The sequence below is a fragment of the Colobus angolensis genome, unplaced genomic scaffold, assembly GCF_000951035.1.
Source record: "Colobus angolensis palliatus isolate OR3802 unplaced genomic scaffold, Cang.pa_1.0 Scaffold62, whole genome shotgun sequence".
In the NCBI taxonomy this organism is placed as follows: Eukaryota; Metazoa; Chordata; class Mammalia; order Primates; family Cercopithecidae; genus Colobus; species Colobus angolensis.
In genome coordinates this window covers 11,959,421-11,971,026 of record NW_012119821.1, presented here as the reverse complement: position 1 = coordinate 11,971,026, position 11,606 = coordinate 11,959,421, and positions in this window count along the sequence as shown.

The following is an 11,606-nucleotide window of genomic DNA, read 5'->3' as shown; positions in this document are numbered from 1 at the left end:
AAAAAAAAAAAAAAAAAAAATGCGCTAAATTAAGGCACCTAGGCTGGGGAGCACAAGCAAATGGAAGGGCCACAGGACCTGAATTTAGGGTTGCACAATGATCACATATCTTGTCGGTCTTTGTGCTGCATCAGCCTTTCCGTCTGGTAATGTGGTTATGAGGGCCCAAATAGAGGACGAGGAAACTGGAAGGTGCCTGAAGTGAGCACATGCCTGCTCTATTGGAGAGCCTGGCCAAGGGCTTTAGCATTAGCCTGATGAGCAGTTAAGGGCTTTATTTGCATCTCCAGGATAGAGGGCAGCTGAGGCCCTTCATGGGTGTCACTGAGTGGCTGAAATAAGATTTCATGGATAGTGAGTGCTTCGTGACCTCATTTATATTTAGGATACAATAAATATTCAGTGCTTCATGTTTCTCATGTACATTTGGTGTATCATGAATATTTAGTACCTTTTTTTTTTTTTTTTTTGAGATATAGTCTCGCTCTGTTGCCCAGGCTGGAGTGCAGTGGCACGATCTCAGCTCACTGCAAGCTCTGCCTCCCGTGTTCATGCAGTTCTCCTGCCTCAGCCTCCCGAGCAGCTGGGACTACAGGCACCTGCCACCATACCTGGCTAATTTTTTGTATTTTTAGTAGAGACGGGTTTCACCGTATTAGCCAGGATGGTCTCGATCTCCTGAGCTCGTGATCCTCCCGCTTCAGCCTCCCAAAGTGCTGGGATTAGAGGCGTGAGCCACCGTGCCCGGCTATGAATATTTAGTATTTACTTGGTTCTTCCTTGCCTTCCTAACTAGGTTCAAGCATATATGCTCTACTTACTTTATCCGTCTAACGTATCTCCCAGGTAAATAATTTAATGATCTATGCTTAACACATCTAATGATTTGCATCCATTTCATTGATTTCTTTGCCTTCTCTAACAGAATTGAATATTCTCAATTCAGCAAATGGCCATTGCATGAGGCCCAAGAGTTGTGTGTGTGCTTGGGTTGGGAAAGTGACATATTAATTAGGATCTTGTACACTCTTGTAAGAACTTAATTTTTACTTTAAAGGGAATGAAGGAGCTGCCTGTTTAGAGGATTCTTTGTCACATGCATGGAAGATTTTAGAAAAGGTAGGAGGTAAGAAAAATTATAGAAGGAGGTGCCAGCTGCTTCTTTGAAGAGTGGTGTTTTATAAAAGCTGCTGAGAACGTGAGTCACAGGTGGTTGGTGGGGGTAGGATAATGGGTATTAGTTTCATTTGTTTGCCTACCAGTCATTCCAATTTTGCAATGACAAAAAAGTGAGGAGAAAGTGTGGGGTAAGGCAGCCACTCCAGGATGAAAGAAGGCACTGGGCAACAGCAGACGTGGGTCAGCCTGGAGAGCAGATCCAGCCAGCTCTGGAAGAAGTTTAATGGGAGAAGTCTGCAAGACAGGAGGAGATAAATTAGCACCTTTAAGATCAAGGGACACGGTTGCTTTTTAACCGATTGTTCAATTTTACAATAAACTTGACTTTCCCCCCAAGATGTCCTGTTTCAGTTAGTCCTTATGTATTTCCTTCTGCCCATTTGAATAGATTTTGAATAATATGATATTTTATACTTTGCACTATTTTCATGATTTGAGTTAGCTGGGACAGAACACCAACATATTTCCTACTGATAGAAATGTTGAGCCAGGCACGGTGGCTCACGCCTGTAATCTCAGCACTTGGGGAGGCCGAGGCGGGTGAATCACCTGAGGTCAGGAGTTCGAGACCAGCCTGGCCAACATGGTGAAACTCCGTCTCTACTAAAAATCCAAAAATTAGCCAGGTGTGGTGGCACGCTCCTGTAGTTCCAGCTACTTGGGAGGCTGAGGCAGGAGAATCACTTGAACAGGGGAAGCGGAGGTTGCAGTGAGCTGAGACTGTGCCATTGCACTCCAGCCTGGGTGACAGAGTGAAACTCCATCTCGAAAAAGATAGTAATAATATAATAAAGTAAATTATCCGGCATGGTGGCAGGTGCCTGTAATCCCAGCTACTCAGTAGGCTAAGGCAGGAGAATCCCTTGAACCCGGGAGGTGGAAGTTGCAGTGAGCCGAGGTTGTGCCATTGCACTCTAGCCTGGGGCAACAAGCGCAAAACTCCGTCTCAAAAAAAAAAAAAGAAATGTTGCAGTGTTTGTTTATGAAGCAAAAAGGCATAGCAATCTTACCTGATATAAAACCCTGAAAGCCAATTTAAACTCTACTAAAAGAGTCACTTAAAAATGTTTTTGTGCAGTATAGTTGTTTTCATTTTTTTCTTTTTTCTGAATTCTTTCATTGAAAAGAAATTAAGGGGAGATTCCTTTTTCATGTTCCTGTAACACAGAACTAGCAATTGCATTTTGTTTATTTGTAAATTGCAGAATATGTTTCTTAAAAAAAAAATCATAAAGCTTATGAAATAACAAAAGTGTACTGTTAATGTTTCTGTCAGGCATGGTGGCACACACTTGTAATCCCAGCTACTCAGGAAATTGAGGTGGGAGGATCACTTTAGCTCAAGAGTTGGAGGCTGGCTGCAGTGAGTCGTGTTCACACCACTGCGTTCCATCCAGCCTGGGCAATAGAGTGAGAGATTCTGACTAAGAAAACAAACAAACAAACTAATAAGTAAAATTAATACATGAAAGCATAAAGGTAATTTTATCTGTATTTGTAATAAAACATTACTTGACCAGTAAATGTGGTATGTATTGCCCTAAATATACCTTGACACATTGGTTAGCCATATGGAAAAAAATTAGCCTGGAATCCTATTATAAAATGCCTTGCAGCAAAATAAATTCCAGATGGATCAAACTTTTAGTGCAAGTATCACACTACCAGAAGAAAATGTGGATGAATTTATTTCTCTTCTTGGAATTTCATGTGCATAGCATGAAATTCAGAAGCCATATAGGAAAAGATAGATAATTTGATTACATTTAAAAAAATTTAAGTTGCACTTGGGGGATAACATCATAAATAAAGTCAAATAGCAAACAGGAAATGGGAAAATACTTGCAAAATATACCTCAAGCAAAGGGTCAATTTTTATACTCAAATTATTTATAAAAAGCATTGAGCCAGCAGAAAAGATGAGCAAAGGGTATAAACAACTATTAACAGAAAAGAAACTGTGATGACTGAGAAAAATACGAAAAGATGGTCATTTAATGAATTAAAGGGACAACAGATTATTTTTCATCTGTCAGCATGACGGAGGTTAAATGTTGGTGTGTGGGTCCAAATTCCTGCACCATTGGTGAGAAATGTACTAGAGACAAATTTGGCACTATTTGTCAAAAATATAAATGCAGATAATAATTTCCTTTTGGGAAATAGTCCATAGCTCTTCTCCCTCAATTGCACAAAGGCACTGTACATAAATGCTCATTGCATCATTTTAAATCACTGAAAACTACCCAAATGTCCATCAGTGTGTTCTAGTAACAGCAGGGCCACAGTGTGCTGCCTTGAAAATGATGAAATAAGTCTTCATGTATTTACATGATATGGTGGCCATCACATATTGTTAACAAGCAAATTCGCTAGATGCTATGTATAGGGTTATAGGAGTACAACCTTATTTCTGTAAAGAAGAAAAAACAATCAATACACGTTTATGTATGTGTATGTTTGTGTGTAGATGTATATGTGTGTTTGTGCAGTATATTTATATGTGGATAGAAATACTTGGAAAGCAAAGTATTTCAAACTGTTAGCAAAAGTGATTTATGATGAATGGGAAGTGGAAAGAAGTAGCCTAGGGGAGAGGAAATATTATTGTTAATTAATATAATTATGAACTATTTGGTTTTTTAAAATGAAGGACATAAATCACTTTAAAAATAAACTGACATTTTTTCCACCAACAATATATGGCATGGTGTGTCTCCAAATTATCTCTATCTCTTTCGGTATCACTACCTCTATTTAATTTATTTCTATTTAATTAATTTAATATGTATTAAATAAAGGGAGAATGTTTATTAGTTATATAATCTTTTACAGTGATGGTAACGGCTTTGAATTATACAAAGTTTGTCTTTGGCTATTAGTGAATAATATTTTATTCTAGCTTAACATGATATGCATATTCTTATAGACTTAATGATAAAAGTGCTCAAATGGAGTAGCAAATAAATAGATATCTTTATTAATAATAGGCTAAGTACCCTCTTATGGTACTTAATATCTCAGAGTTAAAAATAGACATCTTGGAGTTAAACATATCAATTGTGAAGCTGTCTATGTAATGTTCTTTTAACAGATGTCTTATTTCGAAGTAATGGAGAAAGTCGTATCATTTTGAGAATGAGTTGTGATGGGCAGTTAGGAGCAAGTAGTGGACTCCGCTGCACTGTGAGCTGCTGCTTTGAAAAGAGCAGTTTAGATTTCTTACATGTTTAGTGAAAAATTAGTCTGTTGAGGGACTTGTGATTAGTTAATGCCCAGAGTAACAGAAAGGCTTCCTTCCACCTTCCCTGCTTTTCTACTGCTTAGTCTCCAGGGACTGGGAGTCACTGATAGTACCAGGAGCTGTAAGCAGGCTTAAGATAGCTCTTAATGTAAAACAATTGCCTTGTATTGCCATCTCATATACTCATATATTTCTATGTCAATGGAGGTGAACCTGGATCTTTTGTATATATATGCAAGTATTTTTTATTTGCCTGAGTATCTTTGCCCAAACTTTTCATCCCCAGCTTTCTGAATCATTTGTTTTGGGTGTGTTTCTTTTAGGAAGGGTAGAGATTAGTTTCTTAGTAATCCAATCAGAAACTCTTTTTTAATACTCAAGTTTAGCTCATTTTATTGATTGCTTTAAAAGGTATGCTTGTCTCTGTTCTGTCATATTATTATGTACTATATTATCTTTGTGCTAATTTTAGCATTGTAATTCTTGTGATATTTGGGAAGGTTTATATTTTTGTGCAATTATTTTGCACAACTTGCTTGTATTATATAAAAGCGTAATTACCCCATACAAAGACTTCTTCATCCAAAGGCTCCCTTGTACAAAGGTTCCCTTTATTTAATAACGCCCGTCCTCTTTGTTCCTTACCATCATCCATGATAGGATTAGTTGATGTTCTCTTCCTTCTCTGTGTACTCTCCTTCCTCCAATTTAGCCTTATCGTTTTTGTTGTCACCTTTGTAGTGCTAACCCTTCCATCACTTGGTCAATATTAAATAACATTCCCTTGTCCTCGCCTATTTTCTACCTTCTCCTCTCTATTTTTATTATTTTTAAGAGGTTATAAAAACATTTTCATACCTAAAACAAAACGAAACCAAACCCTCCTTATAAATGATGTGATCTTTTTGCCTAGCTGTGCAGAATATTACTTCTTTATCTTAAAATTCCCATAACTTTATTAGAAAAGTGCTCAAATGGAGTAGCAAACAAATAGATATCTTTATTAATAATAGGCTAAGTACCCTGTTATGGTACTTCATATCTCAGAGTTAAAAAGATTATGTTGCCGGGCACGGTGGCTCACGCCTGTAATCCCAGCAGTTTCAGAGGCTGAGGCAGGCAGATCATTTGGGGTCAGGAGTTTGAGATCAGCCTGACCAACATGGAGAAACCCTGTCTGTACAAAAATTACAAAATTAGCCGGGCGTGGTGGCACATGCTTGTAATCCCAGCTACTCGGGAGGCTAAGGCAGGAGAATCACTTGAACCCGGGAGGTGGAGGTTGCAGTGAGCCGAGATCACGCCATTGCACTCCAGCCTGGACAACAAGAGTGAAACTCTGTCTCAAATAAACATCAACAACAAAAAAGATTATGTCTCAGTATTGGTTGTTCTGTTTTGATTTCCCTAATACAAAATGTGCCTTTTGAATGTATAGATACAAATCTTTATTTATTTCAGGAAAGTTTATTTGCTGATCGTTTCAGAATACTTGCTCTGTTTTTACATTCCCATCTTTGGAGGTTCCAATTATGTGTACATTGAATATCCTTGATTTCTAGATCAATTAGATACATTTTGTCTTTTATAACCATTATTTTCTGTACAATTTTTTAATTTTTTAAAAAATTTCTATCTTGTTAGTTTATTGCATTTCTATCTTTAATGTTTCTTTTTGGTTTTTTTCCATTTCCCCCTTTGCTCCTTCCATTTAGAAAAATTCATTTCTGTAATTTTTGTCTTGTATTTATTTCCTAAGTTCTATCAGTGATATTTTATACTCCCTTGGGTGCTTAGTCTTCTCTCTGTTCTTATATTTTTATTTTGTAGTCTTGCTTTATGGAGGTAATTTTTTTATTACTTTAAAAAGTCATGATACTTTCTGTGATTATGAATTTTATCTACTCTATGGCAATATCTTTTTAACGAGTGTTTTTTTTTTTAACCCGTTTTTAAGTTTTACTGCTGTAAAAATGTTTTCAAAACCACATTGTACTAATTATGTTATACGTGATTGATTGGGTTACATTTTCCTCAGCCACTTATTTAAAGGATGTTTTTGTTAGGAGCGGGAAATAGGGCAAGATAAAATTCCAGGCGTTGTAATGGTTCTTGTTTTTTTTGCTGTCTTAGAGACATTTTGCTTCAATATGATATCTCCATGCTTGGCAGGCTCTCTGAACCTGATAGGCTGATTGTAGCTCTGTTTCATCTCACAGCAGCCTTCTCTTTCGTTTTCACTTCCTAGTGGATGCCTCTCATTTTCAGTGCATGTATGTTTATGCTTTTTGGGATCTGCTGTGAATTTTGGCTCCTTCATCCCTTGCTGGGCTGTTCCCTGATGCTTCCAGAACATCTTCCTTTTGTGCTCTGCCTAATCTCTGCTATTTGGGGCAGCAATAATAATAATAAAGTTTTACCAAAAAGTTGTTTCCATAGTCCTTGTTACTCAGTACAGTTTCCAGGAGAAGAGAAATTCTGGACCAGATTGTCATTTTGTTTATATCAGAAATCTTTATTCTCATACTTTAAACATTTTCACTACTATCATACAGTTTTTTTCATTGCACAAGGCGTATATAACTAAATGAGAATGAAGGAAATAGAAGTCCCTTTGATTCTTTCTCCTAAACTCTTTAAAAAGGATCAGTTTTCACTGGTTGGTACACATCTTTCTAGATATTTCTCTGTGCACATATGAAATTGATATTATATATTTTTAAATTCATATCTTTAGTCTTGTCTTTTGTTATTACTCACTTTTAGGATACTATCTCATCCTATTATTAACTTTGCTCTTATTCTATAGCTTTAGAACATGATACATTTTTATAAGAATTATTGGTCTTGAAATATGACAATTCCTTCTATCTTCAAGGGCAAAGTGTTCAACAAAAGTTGGACATTATGATTGTGGTTATTTTCTGTGTCTTTTTTTCTTTTTTTCTGAGTTTTCATTTAACCCCCTCTCTTTTCTAAAATCTGAAAGCAAGAACTGAAGGCCTGCTCCCTCCTTTGTCCTTCTACATAAGGATAGCAAATACCTGCATAAGAAGAATTCCTCACAAGCAAAATTACTTGGGGGAAAAAAAGGCCATTGGAAGGAAAAGAAAAACCGAAAATTGTGGGACTTAGATACAAGACGGGATACTTTAAAAAGCATCTTTTACTTCAGAAAGATTTTTAGTTTCTGTGTTATTGGTTGGGCTCTAGGGATGCACGAACCCATCTGAAATAGCAAGCAACATCTTGCGTGACATAGTCACGTAGGCATTTTTCTGCAGGAAAAGATCTTTAGTTTTAATTAGATCCCAAAGACACCAATGAATGAAAAGTGTAAGTAGTACTACTAAGGATACTAATAGTTTACTGTAACTTTAGTGTGGGTAGTGTTGTGGCCATTTGTTGTTGTCCCTGCCTGGTATCCATTTCCACTTTCTTTGATAACAGTACCTCAGTGTTCCTTTGGGGGACTGCCCTCCTTCACTCTCAGTCCAGGCGAGCACATGGCTCAGGTGTGGTTGATAAGCATACTCTACCCTTCTGGCCATAATGTGTGGTTCAGGAAGTGGGCAAGTAATTCACTATTGGTCTGAGAATTTGCTGAAACTATTAGGAAAAAAGCATCTTCTTTTTACTGGAGGTGCTGAACAGATATAATATAAATCTGGGTCTGACAGGGACCTCCATGGGGTAAGAGCTTTTCTGAAAGTGAAGCTAGCAGGAAATAACATTGAGCCAAGAAATGGAAGAAGAGAGTCATGATACCTTTTTGAGCCCATAAATCTGGTAGTGTCTAACAGTCTCCTTGTATACTTTCTAGTTACCTAAACTAATAAACACACTCTTCTTCCACTCTTTTGTTTGTTTACTTACATGAGTTTGAGTTGAGATTTTGTCACTCAGGTGACAGAGTCCTCGCTGACATCTCTGTGTGTATATATGGTTTTTGAATATGTGTGGGAATAGCATCAACAATTTGGCATGCATCTCAACATACTACAAGTTGTTTGGGAGATGTAATTTACCATTTCGCATATTTAAGTCTATTGACATAAAACACTTTTTAAGGGATTAAAAAAAAAAACTTTTTGTTTTCCTAACCTGTAATGATAACTTATGTTTTGTCCTTGGTCTGCCTAGTTGTGCTCTTAAAAAATGCCCTTCTGCCAAAAATGACTTTCGAATTCATTCATATTCATCTGGTATTTTAAGTTGGCAGTGTGGATGGCCCCATGGTACCCTGTGACCCAAAGAAGAAAGTGGGAGAAACAAGACAAACTGGAGGGCACCTGAGTGTGACTTCAGGATTTTTCTTATTTCTTTCATTTGCAATAAGCAAGGAAGAGTGCTTGTTCTATTTAACCCAATAAAGTTAGAAGAGAGAACAAAGAATCATTTTGAAAAATCTGCTGATAGTTCTAATAATTTCTCTTATCTAAGGCTCAGTCACAACAAAGATGAAAAAATTCTTTTATGTGCTCAAGTACTTTCTCAGTTTTTGAAAAAAATCAATACCATATTCACACTAACATTTGCTTGGATAAAATATTGACTGTAGACACGTTCCTTTGAGTCCTGACGTAAAAGCGCCGATCTTAATTGTCAGATGAGTTCTAATTGTCTCCACGCCCCTCTAACAGAAAGAGTAATGAAAGGACAGCTAAAAACAGAACTATATAGTTATTTTATAACTGGCACTAACAAATTTCGCCAATTACAGAGTCCATTCTGTAAGCAATGAATGTGTGGCTCCCAATTAATCTAGTGTACCTCCAGGCAAGGTCTAAATCAGCTGGATACAGCTAAAGCAATTTGCACACAGCTAAAAGCAAATTGGAAAATAAGTGTTCCACGCTGCTGCCTATCTTTCCAAGCCAAAGACACAATCAGTATTCTGGCAGCAGCCCTCTGTCATGTTATTTGCAGCTATCAATTTTAATTATAACAATTATTGATTAGTTAGGAAAGTGAATAATCTGAAGCTCAGATGAATGACTCTGCGGCTTCAGGTCTCCTTCCTGCTTCTTAAGGGCTATTATGAGTCCTACTCAAAAATCCCACCTGGATGTCTGGACTGTTCTGCCCCTACTTTTCCCACCCCTCCCCACTACACACACAATTTTAGTTTTCCAAATCAGAGTCAAGACTGCTCTGACCTGAAATAAAGCTTGGCTAGTGTCTTATTTTTAATCAGCGAATTTAGAGACAAAGAGGGTTTGGAGCTCAAGAAACTATTTTTTCTTAGCTGAGTAAAGAAAGAAGAAGAGAAATTCAATAGAAAGAAAGGAAAATAGGACTATATGTGAGAAAGAGAAGAAAAATAGTCACTAAGTTGTTACATGAAACCAACAAGACAATGTGGTTTCACGAATGAGAAAGAAAGGTAAACTTTGGGCTTAAAAAGCCTGAAAGACTCTTTCCCTTAAGATGTAAGTGGGAGTTAAATGATGAGAACCCATATAGGCACATGGAGGGGAACAACACACACTGGGGCCTTTTGGGGGGGGGAGGTTGGAGAGAGTGATCAGGAAAAATAACAAATGGGTACTGGGCTTAATACCTCAGTGATGAAATAATCGGTACAACAGTCTCCCATGACACAAGTTTACCTATATAACAAACCTGCACTTGTAACCCTGAACTTAAAAAAAAAAGGATTATTGCTACACTGTTAAATTTGTGATCTTGAGGAAATCAAATAACATTACTAAACGTTTATCTCCTAGTCTGTAAAATAAGGGCATGAATAACACAATGAGAATAATACTTTCTTTATTAGTTAGCTTTATTTTTTAGGTGGAGAAGATTGGGAGTGGGGAGGCAATTCAATGATATACTCTATTTGAAAGGCTTCTACTAGATGGTTATGAATGTTATGCTGAGCTCTCCCAAACAAGATCTATCATATTTGTTGAACTAACCACATTCTCCTCTAAGTCAATTTTCTTTTGTCAGATTCTGTCTGAAGGAACCCCAGAGTGGTAAGCAGATACAGATATGATAAATATGAACATAAATAAATTTATGCCTCACTTTATCAAATACATGAAGCTAGCAAATTTGGCTGTAAAGTGAATTTCTGCAAAGCAAATCCCACTTCTCTATTGACATCTATTATGAACTCAGATATATATCCATGGGTAAGAATTTCTCCAAGACACTAAGTCAAAATTTGTTATAGGACAGCAGTAGATACTTTGAAGTATATTCAGAATTTGGAAATATTTAGCATGATGTTCCCAACTCTGGGATTCATCTGGAACCTGTCTGTGTCAGAAAAGATTGGTTAAGGCCTAAGACAGATCAGCAGCTCTTGGAATTAAGCTCCTCTTCTCCTTTGGTTTCAGCACTTAAAGTCCATAGAAAGTAGATGAATTCCATGCTTTATCACTTCTTAATCTAAAAACTCAGCATATTGGGCTTATTAATAGAAGGCTGGATAGGGGTGGACCACATTAGATGGTTCAGTCTGAATGTGGTAACTGCAGTTCAAGGGGCTGAAGGTCTTCTGTTACATTCTAGAACAGGATGTAATCTAAGAACGAAAGCAAGACCAGAGCCTTGTTATTCTTAGCAAGTCTTACAGAAGAGAGGTTAAAACCTCAAACAATTAATACTCAATTTCTATTTGTTTCTTCTTGTAGAAAAAATCATACATTTGGAGAAGCATGCTTATAGGACTCAAACCTCATGGAGTCAACCAGTTTAATGAACATCATTTTTTTTTCTATAGGTTTCTTAAAAATGATTTCGAATTGTGTTGGGGGGTACAATCTACTTCTTTAATTTAAGGAAAGGCATGGCTTACTTTGTTAGTTTGCTCTGTATCAGAGAATATGACTTAAAAAAAAATAAAAGATCATGTAGCTGGGTGTGGTGGCTCCAGCCTGTAATCCCAGGTACTCTGGAGGTTGAAATAGGAGGATAGCTTGAGCCCAGGAGTTGGAGGCTGCAGTGAGCTATGATCATGCCACTGCACTCCAGCAAGAGTGAGACCTTGTCACTAAAAAAAAAAATACAAAATAAAAATGATCATATAATTGCTAGAAAGTCTGTCACCATATTTGGGGTAATCTATTTATTACTTTAGTAAAAATTTAACAAAGGGAGTTGGAATCTCTCAACTGCTAAATGGAATATATTTACAAACTTCAGCTTTCTCTACTCAAAATCAATCAAG